At 37.9% G+C, this 19,215-nt stretch overlaps 1 pseudogene; it reads right to left on the bottom strand.

Moving 5' to 3' along the window:
* Positions 1 to 455: 455 nt before the first annotated feature.
* On the bottom strand, positions 456 to 15,220 carry LOC123596866 (annotated as a pseudogene).
* Between the last annotated feature and the right edge of the window lie 3,995 nt (positions 15,221 to 19,215).

Below are 19,215 nucleotides of genomic sequence, written 5' to 3'. Positions count from 1 at the left end.
GCTGAGACTTTTAAAAACATATTTTTGTGTGCATTTTACTTTTCCTATTTTCCAGTATTTTCTGCAGTGGTCATTTATCTCTGTTTCAATCATTAAAAATGCGCACACGTACATTTTTACTTTCCATGGGTATGATAGCTGTTAACTCTCTTATTTTTCATCCCAAAGTTTGTTTTGCCCAAACCATTAACCAACTAAAACAATTTACCAATTTACATAACCTAGAGAAATTTTACTAAAGTACAGGAGAAACAGGGACAGAAGTGTAAACATACATTTCATTATCTGGGCCGAAGACAAGGTATTTACATATCGGGCAAGAAGTGTAAGTTTATGACAAGATGTTTACCTATTTCTTGCAAAATTCTATGCTAAAAGGCAACTTTGAGTTATCATGAGTACACTGCCCTGAAAATGACTTTCAGAGGATAGCTCTCCCCTTTGAAACATCTGACTCATTTCACAGAGATATAGACCACCAAGGCTGAAACCTTCCACAATGCTGCCACACTGTCGCTCAACATCTGAGCCACTTTATCAATGGGGAGCTTGTTGCCTTCAGAAATAGTTCGTTTTATATTTTTGAAAGCTGTTCAAGAAAGAAAGAGCTAAATTTATCTCCTGATAGATTTCTTGTCTTTTGATTATTGGGAAAAGGTTAATCCAATGTCAAATAATTGAAAAGAGATGTGCGGCAACTCTTTCCCATTTGTCACCCTGAGTGTCTCCTCCTGTCCAAGCTAAATATCTTCCACTGCATGGAAGAATACTTTCTTCATTTCATATCCTCATCCAGAAATATCTTCATTATCATTGTCCAAGATGACCCTCTTGTACTGACTCCCTGAGGAAAGTTCCCTGATGTTCTTGCAACACCCCGATTCAGTTAGGTCCCACATAAATTACTCACATCACATCCCGCTGTTACTCTTTTCATAGAATTTTCCACGTTGTATTTTTATTGTAAGTAACTTTCAGGTTTTGAACTGTGAGGTCCTAAAGAGCAATGACCGTGAATCTTTTTTTTTTTTTTTTTTTTTGTGCAAAAATACTTTGGCTTTTATATTTTTGGTGCAAAAATACTTCACATGTGTTTCAACTTCTGGTGCTGGATCGAATGGACTTTTGAAATGAATAGCAAACTGAGGAAAGCAAACCATGAATACAATTTAATCCTTCAATAACAGTAATGTGCCTTTCCTTCTGGAATAGCCTACCTACAAAAGGCAGTATTTAATGATGAAGATTTTCTCTCACCCCTCCAAATTATGAGTGCCCCTGTTGGGCAAAGTTGACATTAAGAGCTTAGGAAAAAGAAATCTAATTTTTGGAAGCCAAAAGAAATGTGAGTGAGTGATGTTAGGTACAGGTGATGGCTTATATTCAAGGCTTAAACCAATGAGTAGTCATATTCTAAGATTCTTCAGAGACCTAGTATTCACCTTTTAACAGAGATCCTCACTTAGGAAGATGCCATTGGAAGAGGCCAGTGTGAGATCTCAGCGTGCCCCAGGGGGGTGGGTGTGGGTGGGTGGGGATGTATCTAGTTATGGGGGCTTTTTAATCTGTGCTTGTGATTTATCAATACAGCCTAACCAAAGGCTTTATTAATTCAGAAAGTGTCATGATTTTAATTTATTTTATATCTTTTATTGCTTGGGCCAAATACTTTACTAATCATCACATGTGTTTCAACGATTGAGGCATACATTAAAATACTTGACAGGCTGCCCATTAATCTACACACTGTGGCCCACTGCGCACTTTGTTGATGGAATTTCACATTTTATAGACCCGTCTTTGAATTTTGATGATTTGGTTCAATATTGTTAGCAGAGAACTTGCCTTCTTGGGAATGTATTGCCCATTAAAAGCGACATGCTAGGGTGATTGGGATGTGTTTTGATTTAACAATTGAGTTTATAATTGTATACACTCCAGTAACCACAGAGCTTTCTCTGCTGAAAGGGACTTTGGCTCCTGTGTGTTTATGTTGTAAAAGAGATTTCTTTCTTCTATTTTTAGACCCCAAACTGATGCAAAATCTTCTTAAAGACCAAATGAATAATATTTATAGATACTTTGAAACACCTCATTTTCCCCCTTTATAAGAATATAATATCTCAAATCCTACCAAGTTATGCTAAATAAAGCACTCTTCAGAAACTGGGAATCACAAAGAAAGGGAAAGCTTAGAATAAAATCCTCAGTACAGGCTCTACAGGATTCTAGGCACTAGATTCCTACCATCACTGACATTATTAGCTATCTTGAGTCTATTGCTGAGTAAATTCAGGAATTACACAACAACCAAACCAAACTAAGCCTGAACAAAACAAAACAAAACAAACAAACAGCTTTAAGACTTGTTTGGCCTATTGTGATGCCTATTACAATTTTGCATTTTTCTCAGTCACTTTACTTTAGAATCAATAGAGCCTTGATCTTGCCTATCAGCCAACAGGGAATGATCTCCATAATGTGCACAGATATTTATTCAACAGCTATTTCTTGAGCTCCCTTCTATGGATTAATCATTTGGTAGGATACACTGCCCTCAAGGCAGTGGTTGGAAGACACACACGAGAAGTTGAGAAACATAAACAATTTATCAGAAGTCAGAGTATGAATTCGTCAGCAAGTTTAGTGTGGTGGAAAAGGCAACACAGAAGTTGAGGGAAATTAGCATCAGCAAAGGATGATTAAATGTATCCACTGTTCATTTTGAGTTTAGGTTAAGCTGCAGTCAAATCGCAGCCCTAGAATCACAGAACTATAGGGCCCAGAGAAGGTTTTAAAATCTCTTCATGCTTCGGTTCCCTATACATTGGATCTATGCATCAGATCACTAATCTGCTTTCACAGATTGTTGGGAAGAGAAAAGGGTAAGGGAGACCCCAGGAGTAACTGTGGTGATAAATATTGACTTCATTAATATTATTGCTAAATTAATGTGGTAAAAAGGAAAGTTTATAGTGTATCTTTTTACTCAAATGATGTTACATGGAGGAGATAGTTTCATTTGGGCCTTGAATGGACAGCTTGCTTAGTGAAATAAAGGTTAGTATGACAAAGTGGGGAGAAAAATCACAAGTAGAGGATGGGAAGAAGACAGATCATAGTGTATGGGGCATAGAGAGTGTATGGGTTCATTGGGAACGTCTGGTTATATGATCTAGTGGACTTATTCTAATAATGTGGGCTATCCCAAAATAGGGGGATCTAAGCAGCAGTCTCCACTTGGCAGGTTGTCAGTTTTCAAAGCTGGACTCAGAACCTGTTAGTGTAAATAACTTACAGATGAATACAAACTTTCATTGCTAACAACAGTTAACATGCTGACATGTTTGATGATTCAATCAAAAAGTAAGAGAATTATGATCAAGATGTAGGATTTTGTCATATAATCCTGCCAAATTACTATTGGAATTATAGCGGAGGAAGTAGAAAAGAATAAACCAATATTAGGTATTTGAATGAAGTTGACTTTAGGCACAGAGTTTGAGGACATAGAGGTTTGGAAATGGTACTGTCACTTTTTTTTATTATTAAAAAATATGCTTCATTTAAATAACAGATGAATATATATTTTTTATAAAAAATGAACTAACTAAATTAGTAAGTTTTCTTCATAATGATGTCACTCTCAGGAATGTATACTTAGATGTGGTTTCCTTGAGGATGAGTTATAGCCAGGTATGGGATGTAGTACATAAACTTGGAAATGTCCATAGATGAGGGACTCACATTTGCTTATCATTCCCTATGTGTCAGACACAAAAAAAAGCCCAATTAAGACTCTGGTTTCTAGCAACATCCCATATGATCAACATATATACTAAAAGTTTGAAAAATGCATTTCTTTAGTGTACAAAAAAAAATGTAAGGATATTCTTGGTAAGTAAATTTCCAGACTTTATGGTTTTATCTTGCTTCTTAAGAACAGAATCATTTACACATCACTACTCTTAGGTCCTTGAAAGATATTTTCTCTTCATATTCTTCTATATCCATAGAATGTTATTAGTAGACACACACACACACACACACCTCTCTTAAAAGGAAACTTAAACCTAAGTCCCTAAAATTATAGAGACATCCTTATTATTATATCATACATTTTAGGCCATGGCTTCACAAACTGTATAGCAATAATATGTGGGTTCTCATTAAACTAGTGACCCAATATAAGTTTGTCAAAATTTTTTTAAGCAATTGCCTAAATGTGCAACATATTGCACCATATGCTTTGTCTCTGACTGGATACAGTTGATGGGAGACCATTAAGAATGTTTCCCAGTTCAAAATCCAATAGAACTTTTTGGGGAAGCATCATTACATAATCACACAAAAATTATTTGTTTCCTCCTTTCTAACTGCCACTGCCTATGTGCTCCTGTCATAAACCTGATTCAGTCTCAGTCTATTCAAGTTCAGCCCTAAGTGTAAAACCTTAAATGCAAACTTGGTCATTCCTCTGCTCAAAACTTTTCAATCATGCAGAGTTCCTAGTTGCATGAATCTGGCTAGCTTGAACACCAAATAATTGAGTATAAGTATTAGATACATAACAGAATAAATGGGAGAGATTGAAAAAATATGGATAGGATGATGCGTGTAAGCCAAAGCTATTCTGTAAGACAAGAAGCAGACAATGTCATATATACTCTTTTTACAGGTATAGAAATAGGTATGCATGCTATTGGCACATACATTGCCCTATCTCCTGCTACAAATGGAGTAGAACTGGGAAGAAGATCTCTACAGAGACCCCAAGCAGGACTTCTGAGATAAACCCAATTCCAGAGGGCACAGGCTTCCCAACTGGTCTCTCAGTAGTAAAGTAGTTCTCCTTTCCCAACCATTTCCCATCTATGGCTAAGGGGAGACATCCATCCTCTTACCCCGGAGTACCTGAGACTGATGTGATCATGGTAGATCCCTCAACAGAGGTACTGTTATCTGAGAATCCCAGGATTATATCCTAAAGGCAGTAAATCAAATGCTTGTTGATGAGGGGTTGCAGTAGAGACTCCAGAATTAGACTGCAGCTCAGCCAACATTTGTCCACTCTAGGAATTTCTACTATAACATCTGGTAGAACCCCCATCAGGCTTTGCAAAGACTATGTCTCAGAAGCCACCTTCTGTTCCTGGGTCCTTATAGACTGTGGATACTTACACAAAGTTCCACCATGCCAGATGGACTCATAAAGAAACCAGAGGCACTATACTCCAGACATGTTAGATCGGCCACTTGCACCTCTAGCCACTTCTGAATCAGAATACCAAAGTTAAAATGAAGAACTTTCTGCGTATTTTCTACACATAGTCATCTCCTCTGTTCCATTAGCAGCAAGAGGAACAGATCCAGAGTTGCGTCAGTGAACTCTGTCTCTGTGCCCAGGTCACCACTGCTGAGGTCTTGGGTTGGCACAGCTGTCTGACAAGTAACCATCTACATGTCCTTTGGGGATTCATTCAGGATGTTTTTGGGGCTTTTGCTGGCTGCATTTCTAGTAGCTGGTATGTTAGTATTCTAGCCAGTAAATCATCATTGCTATTGTACTAACCAGCGGCCATCAATATTAGTGACTTAGTGGCTGTGAATCCCTAACACCCCAATGTTGTTATTGATACTTAAAACCCCAGTTTGGAGGGTTCATTTGGTCAAGCCAAAAAGGATCTCTCTGCCTGCATTGCTTCTATTGCACGATGTGGGCAGTAGCTTCCTTGAATACTAAACATAATGGAAAAGAGGTCCCCAATTGGGAGGAATAGCTAGATGATAGAAATAGAAAGAGTTAATGAATGAATGAAATCCTTGACTCCAGTGTCTCACCTCCTTAAGAAATAACTTCCTGACTCTCTAGTGCTTTCACAGAAAGGTGAAGCCCCTTTGCCTGGCCTTTAAGGCTCTTCCTGCTATAGACATTCCTTATCTCTCCATTGTGTATTCCCAGATAGCTTCAAATTCAATATTCCAGAACCAGACAACAACTTTGTGGTTTTATCTTGAGTGGTGCTCTTACTTCTAAACTTTGTTGAAGGTGCATTTCATTTTTGTTCCCACAAACCACTTTAAAGATATTCTGGAAACCTCTACCAATAAATAGTTATGGAACTTCATTTATCAAGATGCCTCTCAGAGCACTCTGTAACTCAGGTAACCAAAAGGGGCTAATTTTTTCTTCAAATAGTTTTAAGCGTCTAACTAGTGGTTATATTTCATTTTACATTAAAGGGAGTCCTAAGTTTACCATTGGACTATAGAATTGTCTATATTTTATAATCATGTATTTGTTGAAAATTATTGGGCAGTGATGGATTTCTCAGCTTCAAGCAATGTCTTTAGTGTTTTTCTGATCATGTCACTTAATTTCCCTTTTAAGAATAGCAGTTCAATCCCCATATGTGAGACAATGGTATACAGCTTAATACACATGAACCCAAGAAGAGATGGGCAGGAGATTCTTTCCAAAGCAGGAAGATGATGGGTACCAGCAAACTGATATTTCTCACCTGGCAAAATGTGAAGTGCAAATATGAGCATGATAAGGTCAAAGTGAAAGTGGAGACCTCATTAGCTTAGAAAAAAGAGAGGGCCCAAACAGACATGTAGGAAAACTTGAGGACTAACATTCAATTCTTAATTGACTCTCAGCAAGATGAATTCAAAGAAGTTTTACTATAAAGAATGAGCCATTACTGCCTAGATTTATATTTTTAGTTCCATTGTAAGTTGGCAGCCAAATGAGCAAAGATATTTAGAACAAGAATCAATTTCTTAATCTTTATTACCGTGATACATTCTTGGCTCTTTCACTTCCAACCTCAAGTAAGGGACTTGGAAAAGTTCTAGTGTTTGCAACCTAAACTTTCCTAGATTCAATGACATCAAAAAAAAAAAAAAAAAGAGTCTTCTGAAAAGGAATTATTCATTCTTCTGTCATCTCAAAATTCCCTGTCTGCCTCTATTATCTAGTTGTTTCCTTCTGCTTTGTAGCATAGTTAAAATTCTGACCCAACCATATTTTATAGCACATTTTTCTCTATTAAGTGCAGATAGCGGTCCTGGTTTAAGAGAGATCTGGTGAGATCTATTTTGGTGTTCTATGTAAAGCACCCTGCACACTGCCTTGCACATAGTAGAAGCCAATGGTTCTATTTCTACCCTTTTACCTCCTACTCTTTTTTTTTGCAGATCACCCTTGATGGAAGATACAAAGTTATATGCTCTCCTTTGTCTGCTGCAGGAATAGAAACAGTGTTTTGCTGATTAGAGGAATTCCAACCTGTACCAATACCAGAATTTTATAAATAAGGAATTTGAGGCTGAAAATCATAAACTAGCTGGCTTACAATGACTTGACAGACTAATGGCAGAACTGAGTCCTGATTATTTCTTTTTATGACATCTATGTAATTCCTTTATTAATATATTAATTTATTAAAAACATTAATAAATGCAATAAGAGTAACTCTTTTCTTTGTTGTCTTAGTAAGTAATATATTGTTTTTACAATTTTTATGTTAATTTATTTTTTTAGAGAGACAGAGCTCAAGCAGGGGAGTGGCAGAGAGAGAGGGAGACACAGAATCCAAAGCAGGCTCCCAGCTCTGAGCTGTCAGCACAAAGCCCGAAGTGGGGTTCGAACTCACAAACTGAGATCATGACCTGAGCCGAAGTCGGATGCTTAACCGACTGAGCCATTCAGATGTCCCTGTCTCAGTAATATCTTGTAGGCTTAAGAGTATTCTAGATCTTATCAAGAATTATTAGTTAATTTAGGAATATTCATAGGTTTTATCATGTGATGGAGTTCTTTTTTCCTGCCTTCCATTGGTTGACTTGTGTAAGTGGTTATTTCTATGATTTATACCTATCACCACAGTCATATTAGAAGTAATGAACAATTGTTGGTATTTAGTAGGAAAGCACATAAGTACTTTGTTCTGACCATGTTGCACAATCAGATACCAGTGTTTGTCTTGATACTTTCCAACTAATACACAAGACCATATTTATATAATTACTCTTACCTGCCTTGAACAAGATTTATTTAAGTATCTTGGAGTTTCAATATTTTCATCTGCACTGGAAAAACGCTTTGCAATCCCAGCAGATAGTTGAGAGGAAAACTGGTAAATAATGTGTTTTCCAATCCTACTATGTGGTATAGAGAGAACACTGTAAATGGTCAGTTGATGGTCGTGCCTTCTTCCTCTCAAAGAAGCTTCATTAGGCTGGAGATGTTTCCTGTCCCTGGAGAAAGCTTGGAGGAATTAAGGGGTGAGCTCAAAAGTAATTGTAACATGAGGACTCATTGCCCAAATGTCACAAAACAAAAATAAGTACATTTCCGTACAGAATATTATCTGTGGCATATTCACACACCTGATAGAAATTAACTTCTCTAGGGGACATGTCTGCTTATTTTGTTCTCTTCTCCATGGTGCTTAGCACTGTTCTGTGTCAAAGAGATAGGTACAGTGAATGTTCTGGGTGTAATTTTATCTTGGATATTCTTCCTTATCCGTTAACAAAAAGAACAGACAAAAAGAATCATCATTAACTATAGAATAATGGGTTAATTTTATAAAGTCAGGGGAACTTATTTATTTAAGTGGTAAGTGAATGAAGGTATGTAGGAAAAAATCACACCACTGAGATCAAAGGACTGGAAAGTCTCTTCATTGTAGGGTGGTCTTTCTTTTCAGTTCTACAGAAAAGTCTCAAGAGCTGACTTTATTTTTTTTTTTTTTTAATTTTTTTTTTCAACGTTTATTTATTTTTGGGACAGAGAGAGACAGAGCATGAACGGGGGAGGGGCAGAGAGAGAGGGAGACACAGAATCGGAAACAGGCTCCAGGCTCTGAGCCATCAGCCCAGAGCCCGACGCGGGGCTCGAACTCACGGACTGCGAGATCGTGACCTGGCTGAAGTCGGACGCTTAACCGACTGCACCACCCAGGTGCCCCAAGAGCTGACTTTAAAGGATGGATAGACAGATGAATGAATAAAGATGATGTGGTATATATAGATATGTCTATAGATACAAATATAGATGATGTAGATATAGATTGATATTATTCATCCATAAAGAAGAATGCGATCTTGCCATTTGCAACAAATTGATGGAGCTGGAGAATATCATGCTGAGTGAAATAAGTCAGTCAGACAAAGAAAAATGCCATATGATTTCACTCACATGTGGAATTTAAGAAAGAAAACAAAGGGACAAAGGGACAAAGAGAGACAAACCAAGCCAACAGACTCTTTAACTATAGACAGCAAACAGATGGTTACTAGAGCGGAGGTGGGCGGGGGTCTGGGGGAAACAGGTGATGGGGATTAAGAGTACACTTACCACGATTGATGAGTATTGAGTAATATATAGAATTGTTCAGTCACTATATTATACCCCTGAAATTCATATAACACTGTATACTAACTATATTGGAGTTAAAAAAAAAAGTGGATAGACAAATTACAGAGCCCTGACTGAAACCATGTAATAGCCTAACACTTCCATACTCACGTATGAAAGAATTTCATCTTCCAAAATAAAATGCCAAATGTGCATCAATGTCTGTTTTACGAATTAACATGGCTTATCACTGCACTTGAATGGTATAAGTGTCACAGGTCTGTTTATGGATGTTCCATGCTGAAGTGTGACTTGATGTTGTCTCTCCAAGTTTTGGCTGATGGAGAATGAAGCTGAATTATCTATGATATATTGCACCTTATAAAGACTCTATGGTTATTCCTGAGGGAGTTGGAGGTGAACAGGCTCCTTCTTCACAACTGGGTGCCAAAGTAGGGCTACCAATTTCTGCATCTCTTAGAAATCCCATGATTTACCTTCATTTTTATTAAATATGTATTTGTTTTCAGAGAGAAAGAGTACATAAGCAGGGAAAGGGCAGAGAGAGGGAAAGAGAGAATCCCAAGCAGGCTTCTCAGTATCAGTGCAGAACCTGACACAGGGTTCAATCTCAGGAATGATGAGATCATGACTTGAGCTGAAACAAAGCGTCCGACACTTAACAGAATGAGCCACTCAGGCGCTCCCCATGTTTACTTTGAAAGGATGATCCTATTAATCTATGTGTTTATTTTCTCAAGTCCTATTTCACTCTGCCAAATATTTAATAGACAAAATGATTTTTATACGGTGCACATTGAAATACTGGGAAATAACTTAAATACCTTACAAAAATGCAACTAAGCAAAACAATGGCATGCCCACCCCAAGGTATATTATAAACCACTGGAAGGGTGCCTGGGTGGCTCAGTCAGTTAAGCCTCTCAAGTTATGATCTCACAGTTCATGAGTTCAAGCTGATCTCAGTCGGTTAAGCCGCTCAAGTTATGATCTCACAGTTCATGAGTTCAAGCCCGGGGTCAGCTCTGTGCTAACAGCTCAGAGTCTGGAGCCTGCTTCGGATTCTGTGTCTTCCTCTCTATCTGCCCCTCCCCCACTCATTCTCTCTCTCTCTCTCTCTCTCTCTCTCTCTCGCTCGCTCAAAAATAAATAACATTAAAAAATTAAAAAACACTAGATAAGATTTACATAAAGATAACAACATGCCATTAAAAACTGCTAATATTAAATGAAAGAAGAAGGTTTTGTATGCTAAGTGATTACAGTCGTGCATGATGAAAACATAAATTCACAATAGCAACAAAAATATTTTAAAAATATATTTCCTTATTCGTTCTCTTTTTAAATATATTTTGGGTACACATGCATGTTTATTGTTTTAGAATTGGAAAATTATTGTCCTTTATCCAAAAGATAGAAAATATGGCTCTGAATTTTTTAAGAAAATCTACAATTCATCTATTTTATAGCTTACACCGCCCCATTCTTGAGTTCAGATTTCCTTTTTCCTTTTTTTTTTTTTTTCAACGTTTATTTATTTTTGGGACAGAGAGAGACAGAGCATGAACGGGGGAGGGGCAGAGAGAGAGGGAGACACAGAATCGGAAACAGGCTCCAGGCTCTGAGCCATCAGCCCAGAGCCTGACGCGGGGCTCGAACTCCTGGACCGCGAGATCGTGACCTGGCTGAAGTCGGACGCTTAACCGACTGCGCCACCCAGGTGCCCCTCCTTTTTCATTTTTGAAAATTGTTTTTGTTTATGTTTGTTTTCATTTTGTTTAATTTGGTGTCTTTTTTTTTTTTTTTTTTTTGGATCCAATGATTTTTATTGTTATCGTTGAGGTGCAGGTACATAATTCCAAATCACTGATTTTCACAGGTCACCAAACAGTTCTTATAAGCAAGTGTTTGAAGTTGCTTCTAGACTTGTTTAGATGTAGAAGCTTTACTTATGAATTCCATATTGAAACATCAATTTCAGCAAGACTGGTCCTAATTACATTTTCTCACACATCTTCTGTCTTTACATAATCCCCCCAACTTCCCTGTTTTTACTTCTCCTTAGTATAAAACCATAATCACCCTTTGACATATTAAATATTTTACTTACTTTTTATCTTTTACAACATATGTGACATAAGCACAGCATGTCTTTCTTTTTTAAAAAAAAATATTATTTGTTGTATATAGTGCCTAACATGTACTATTACATTCAATACATGATTGGATGGCTGAATGCAAAGAAATGGAAAGAGAATAAAGTGATTAATTAGGAACAAGACAGTGAACGATTACTGTCTATATGTACACCTCCTTGAACTTTCTGGAAGTGAGGTGACAGACAAATAGCTGGAGTTGTCCTTCAAGGTTTCTATGCTGTTTACCAGGTTTGCTGTCTGGGAAAAGAGAAAATTATACTTTTCCTTCAAGTTAGGTGTGGCCATGGGACTCCATGGCCCAGAAGAAATTCATGGAAGTGATATATGTCACTATTAATAATGCATAGCTACCACATTCCTTTTTTTCTTGTCTCAGCTGTCATGGAAGCACATAGGTGGGTATCCACCATCCAGGGCCCTGGGTGAAGACAGCATAGAGCAGAGACCATCTTGTTGACTTGAGATGGACACATCACATGGATTGGACATAAACCTTCATGGCTTCGTGCTGATTTGTTATAGACTCTTTACCTCAATCCAACCTTCACCATGGTCTGCATCTGCAGTAACTAGAATCTGTCACATGGCAGGCATACAATAAGTATTCTTTGAATGAATAGGAAGGAGGAAAGGAGGGAAGGAAGGAAAGAAGTTGCAGAATAAAGCAGGAGGGAGTGAAATGTTTTCATCTACATCCCTTTAGGCTAATCCCTTGCAATTTTCCAGAACAAAAGAAGTCAGAGGCACAAAGCTTAGTATCATACATGTGACTAAGGATAAAGGTTGAAATTAAATGATGTATGTCCAACAATGGATCTTGGGGCGCCTGGGTGGCTCAGTCGGTTAAACATCTGACTTTGGCTCAGGTCATGATATCATAGTTCGTGGGTTTGAGCCTTGTGTTGGGCTCTGTGCTGACAGCTCAGAGCCTGGAGCCTGCTTCGGATTCTGTGTCTCACTCTCTCTCTGCCCCGCCCCTGCTCACACTTTGTGTGTGTTTCTCTCTCAAGAATAAATAATCATTAAAAAAAATGGATCTTAACGATCTTAGTTAAGAATTAAATATTTGTTACGTATCATATATTGCCTACTACTAGTATGTGCTGGGAACTATTCTGTGTTCTCTACACAAACAGATTTAACTTAATTTATTAATTTCTATATGTAATTTATTTATAATTTAATTACCAGAATGTTATTTATTTAATATGTTATCAAATGATTTCAATAATTAACATATTAATTATTTTATTTTAACATAGATTTTCTGTTATGGAAGGAATAGACTGCAGAGGGGCAATGGCAGGCTCAGAAATAACAGCAACTGCTTGAACATTTGAATAAATAGACTTTCTAAGAGAAGACAACACAGGCTCCACTCTAAGCTCCATTACTTATAAATTCAATAACCTAGGACAAATTGTTTAACTTAGCTGAGCCTTATCGTGTCAATAAAATTAGAATAACAATTATTCCTATCTTACAGTTTTAATGACCCAAATCAATGCCTCTATACGGGTCTTAGCCAAAAGTTTGGAAGTTTTAATGACTGTTTTCTTCTTTGTTTTTGTTTTGCTTCATTTTTTTTTTTGTTTGTTTTTACTTCTTGAGCCCTCAGATTAAAAGTATAAAGTAGGAATTATTATGTCAGCTATGGAAGGGAGTACCTGAAGCTTAGATAAATACCTAATTTGTTGGAGGTGAGGAAAAGGGAGATTAAGCTGTGAGAGATACCGGAAGCCGGAGCTTGGCTCGCTGCGGTACGCACTTCCTGGTTGCTCTTACATAAATCCATGAAGCAATAAATATTGGGAAAGCATGCTTTTGTGACATCACGATGTTAGAGGTTCTATGACATGGACCATGCAGGAGAGCACGCGTCGCACCATTTACACACACACATATGGAAGCGCAGATAGGGAAAGCTAAGTGTGCAATTAACACACGGTTAATAAGCACAGAGGGACAAAAGTCATCTTGGAGACAAAATACTCCCTGGGTGCACAGTTGGGTGAACAAGGTCATAATCCTCCTAGGAAAGGCTTTGCCAGTCATAAGGGCCATTAAGCAACAGAAATTTCTGAAAGGAATAGCACAGACACCAGTATCAGCACTTCCTTTCCAGAAGTTTCCAGGAAGGTTGGTCTTTTGACTAAAGTTCCATTCCTTCCCAGCCTTACAGGGACACATGAAGAGATAGAAATGGCAGGCTGACAGGTGTGCCAGAGAGCCTTCAGGGAGAGAAGGCTCTAGATCCTGCCCCAAGCTTTCTAGTTCACGGAACCTGACAGTTTTCATTACAACTTATCCATTTCTTTTATATTTAGATTTATCTCCTGTGTGTTTCCTTTGCATGAAACAGCCTTCAAATCCACTCCATTTAAAGACACTTTTGAATCAAGTTTCTACACCTGCAAGGCAAAGGGCCAGACAGCTTCTCTGTGACACATAGTGGCCCTTGACCAGCCAGCATTTTCCTAGTGATACTCATCATTTGTCGAAAGTTTACTGCAAAGTTTTTGAGTTAGTAGCAAGACATATTGTTATCTCATGCTGCTGCTCTCATTGCGGTTAAAGAAAAATAATGCAGTTAAGGGACAGCATATTTATATGAGCATAGTTACGTGTTTTGTATTACATATATATTACATTACATAAAACTATGGTGTGTCATGTACATATGTACATACACATGAATGTGTATATATGCACATATATGTATAATACACATATGTGTGTGCATATATACACATATGTGTATATATATTTAGCTTTTATTTTTATTAATTATCAATTATTGCTTAACATATCAAAAACTTAGTGTCTTCAAACAGCACGCACTCATCTTCTCACATTTGTTTTTGAGGTCTCTTTTCTGGTCGTGGCTTAACTGGGTCCTCTACTGCAAGATCTCTCCCAGGCTACAATTAAGGTATCAGACGGGGCTATGGTCTCAGGCCCGGTCTCAACTGGCCAAGGATATTAAGTTCATTCATGGTGCTGTTGGCAAGATTCAACTTTTTGCAGGATGTTGGACTGTGGACCTCAGTTCCCTGCTGGCTCTTGACTGGAAATCACCCTTAGTGCTTTCCCCATGTGGGTCTCTCCAACATGACAGTTGACTTTCTCAAAGCTAGCAAGAGAAAGAGAGTCATAAAATAAAATATCCTTATTCTTTTTAATGTTTGTTTATTTTTGAGAGAGAGAGAGAGACAGAGTGAGTGGGGAAGAGGCAGAGAGAGAGGCGGCAAAGGGTCCGAAGCAGACTCTGTGCTGACAGCAGAAAGCCTGATGCAGGGCTCGAGCTCAGGAACTGTGACATCATGACCTGAGTTGAAGTCGGGTGCTTAACCCACTGAGACACACAGGCACCTCGATATAGTGTTTTTAACCTAGTCACAAAATAATCATTCTCTTACCCTTACCACATTATATTAGCTAGAAACAAGTTACTCAACATGAGGGGGTTTTACATGGCCGAGAATACAAGGAGATGGGAACATTGGTGAGGAGGAGTATTTAGAAGTCTGCACACTACAGGATATTCTTTCATATCCATTGTTTTATTTACATGTTTCTCATAATAATCCTCTGTATCAATTATCATTGCCCCTGTTTTAAACATGAAGAGGATGAGGTCCTTAGACTTACCTGATTTCTCCAGAGTCATAGCACCAATAAAAGATAGCATTAGCTTTGATTTCTAACTGTAACTGAATTTTCTCAGAAAATATGCCTCATTTCTCGAGCGAGGTTGGGTGACTTTTCCAGAAACATTACCTGATTAAGGGCATTAATGAATACAGACAAGTTGTATTAATCTAAAGTTCCACCTGTGACATCCTTGGGTTTTCCTTCTTTTGATCTTTAACTGCCTTCAACTTTTCTCATTGGGGAATTAAGAATGGAGGAAGGAGTGCTGGATAATTTAAAATGGTTCATTCACTTCCCCAGACATTATGGATTACTAGAGAACAGGTACTAAGAACACTTGGCAATGCCTGTTTCATCAAATGTTTGACTGAAGGATTATAAGCAAAAAAGAACATACCATCTGGCCAGTGGAAGTAGATTGTCAGGCATCCATAGATCCTCCTTGGACCTAATTAAAGAAGCCAATTCCATTCAGTTGAATCAAAATGTACCCTGATCTACTTTCTACTGGGTGCTGTGATTGAGTGCTCAAGACACAAAATGAGCGAGAAACAACAAATCGTACCTTTGAGAAGCTCAGTATTATAAGAAAGAGTATAGCGTAAGTGACTTCAGTGGTCCCTGAAGCAGTCCTCTGTGAACGCCTCACTTCTCCCAAGGCTAACACTTGTTGCCATAGGAAGTAGAGTCCAAAAAAAAAAAAAAATCTTATGTGTATAATCATGGCCCTTATGAACAGAATTCACAAGATTTTGATTAGGTCCTTCCAAACTGTCTTCTCCTTCCTGCTTCATTTTAGGGAGCAATTTATATTCTACCTTTTTTTTTGCACCCAAGCCTTTAATGAGAAAATAAAGAGATTTTAACATTTGCTTTGCCAAAGGCTTCTTGAAGGAGACAATAGAACAAAGACCCCAAGAAAACCTCTGTAGAAATCCCATAGTCACATCCAAGTTTTCATATACTTAGCATTATTGAACATCTTCTGGCCATGAATGTGGAAGGATTGAAGTGGAATGATGAAGGTAAATTGTGGTTCTTCATTTTGGGAGAAATAAGGTAAAAGATCATTTGGGTTATTTCTGTAGAAGTGCTCTTGTAAAATTCTATTTTTATTATATATTACATATACCATGTTTGTCATCTGAATTAGCAAATACAAATATAAATAAAGGAAAGATAAAATATAATAAAATAAATGATTTTCTAGTATTCCTTAATTCAAAGACTTTTGAAGGTGAGTTGTATCTTTTGATCTAAAAAAAATACTTCCACAAATGACACATTTTTTATAAAGATGCCCCTAATAGGGCATAAAAAGTTAATTTAATAATATTCAATGTCATTACAGTGAGATGCCAAGATTAATTAGAAAAGGTGTTTGATCACAAAAACACTATGAACTTTCTCCCCTTTTTTCATAATGAATTTAAATATGCACTTGATAAAGGAGAGCAAAGAAGGAGAAGAAAATTATGTATGCCTTTTTCTGAGAGTGCTATAATAACAAGCATAATTAAGTGCCCATTTATTATGAAATCCTTTTTTATTTTCTTATTTCTTCTATATGACTCATATGACTTTGTGTTTGTAAAACAAAGCCATTGTTAAAATTTACATGATTGAGCTAAAATATGTAATTCTATTTACAAAACAAAATTTATTCACTTTTTGATATTCACCTGCATCTAAATTCTATAATGCCTAACCCAAACTGGGTTAGTTTGCACTGGGGAGAGACAGAGGTTTATGGGAAACATGTATGAGGGTCAATATTCACTGGGAAGTCTACCATGTTGCCATCGATCATTTAATAATCACCTCATCTGCTCTGGTAGCTCTCAAGCACAGAGCAAAATCCAAATAATTCAGCTATATATAGGTTTGGTGAAGATGATCATGGTGCAGTGTCTGCTGTTATGTGTTATCTGTTATCTGTGAATGGTGAGGTCATTCATTGCCTACCGCTGGGCCAATTCTTTGCCTTTGTCTCAACCTACTCAGACTGGCTTTGCCTAAGACAGTGGTTCCTTCAATCTTAAGGCAGGTGCTCATCCTAAACCCAGAAACAATTACAAATCGATCACCACCATGACAATTCCATTACGTTTGGATTGTAATTGAGTTAGGAAATGGCAAGCAAGTAGTTCTGGGCAATAAAATGTAAGGTAAATGTTTTGGATTGGGAGTGTGGTGGGAGAACGTTCTGGGAACTATTTTCTTCCCAGAAAAAAACTGAAGTCTTCTGAAGGGAAAATCTAAGCCATTTTTCTTCCTGTCTCAAATTGGTATTGGTGTGGGAAGAAGTTGCCTAGAGCGTAGCAGGCATATTATGACTAAGAGGTGACAAGCTAAGAGGCTGAGGATGGGAGAATAATAAAATAGAGACAATCGCTGCACCAAGCCTGGATCCTACATCCAGCTTTTGTTTGACATCATCCACTCTCTTTGTTTCTCAATTTAAATCTATTCCAGAATTCTGCTATAGGAGCTTAATTCTGTCTACAGAGTCAGAGAAGGGCAGATAATCACTTTTCCAAGCTTCCCCAGCTAGTGGGACATGGACACAGGAGCTAGTCTCGGCCAACCAGATACAGCCACTTGGATCTTGAACACAAAGATACTGGCACAAAGAAGCAGGTGGGGGGGATCTCATGGGTCATTGGTGCTGGCGGCAGCTGTGTCTGCCCCATTTGAGGGCAGTGGTACCTGCAGGACCACTGGAGGTTCAGGAACCCTGTCTCCCAGGCTGGCTAGGTTCCTGGTGGTCCTGGTTACTTTTCTGCTCTGTGTCACTGCGTGCTCCCCAAGCTTGGTTCTATCTAAGCTTGGTTCAATCTAAGAGCCTCCCCATAATGCTTTCAATACTTTCCTTTTGCTAAAGTCAGCCCAGGTCAGTTTGGGATGTCAATCACTTGGAATAAAGAATCACACTTGATTCATAAATATTCTTATGCCCAGCTCAAGAAAGTTTAAGGTGGAATTCAGGAACTTGTACTCTGAAAAGACTCCCCCGGTGGTTCAGATTATCAGTTAAATGTGGACTTTACTGGACAGACGACCCTTTAAGCCTTTTTCCTATTACAATTGTTTCAATGTCTATTTCCTTCTTTTTAAATGCAATGAGATATCCATTTTTTTATTATTTATTTTTGGGAGAGCATAAGTGAGGTAGGGACAGAGAGAGGGGGACAGAGGATCCAAAGCAGCCTCTGTGCTGATGGGCTAACAGCAGCGAGCCTGATGTGGGGCTCAAACTCACCAACTGCAAAATCATGACCTGAGCTGAAGCCAGATGCCCAACTGACTGAGCCACACAGGTGCTGCGAGATACCCACTTTTAAGCTCCTTATGATCAGAATTAGCCTTTGGTGAAACTCTCCAGTTAGCTAAGAATCCCTTAAGAATTCCTTTACTCCACCTGTCTCCCATCCCATCCTCAGATGTTTCACACTCAGGATCATGGGCATCCTGCTTTCTCTCAGTGCACAGAGGCACCCATTCTCCCCCTGTACTTACCAGAAAATTTCCTTAGGGCAGAAGGATCTGATAGCATTAGGTCCCTCTTTAGTGTGACTGTAAACCATTCCTCTTCTGTCAAAATTATCCACATTTTCCTTTCTGTCTCAACGTGAAAAAATATTTTATCTCTAGAACATGAGTATCACAAACACAACAATGCCAGTGACTTTTATTTACAAATATAAAGTTTCATTCAAACATCCAGGAATATAGGAAGTTTACTTACCCTACCCATATATGGATAAAGTAAGATTTCTTAAGATGGGGGCATATAAGTGACTCCCTCTGAAACTATTTTTAGATATTTCAATACTTCCTGATGAAATAAAGAATTAGTTGTTTGTGTTTTAAATGAAGATCAGTGGACAAATATAAAAAAGGACATTTATTTTCACTCAAATGAAAAAAGGGAAACATAGCTTTTACGGAATGTATCTAGATGTGACACCAATAAATGTAAATCTCCAGAAAAGCCTGCGTTTTCTTTAA

This window comes from Leopardus geoffroyi, chromosome C1 (genome assembly GCF_018350155.1).
Source record: "Leopardus geoffroyi isolate Oge1 chromosome C1, O.geoffroyi_Oge1_pat1.0, whole genome shotgun sequence".
NCBI classification, from domain to species: Eukaryota; Metazoa; Chordata; class Mammalia; order Carnivora; family Felidae; genus Leopardus; species Leopardus geoffroyi.
The sequence above is the reverse complement of the archived record's forward strand: the minus strand, read 5'-3'. Positions and strand labels throughout refer to the sequence as shown.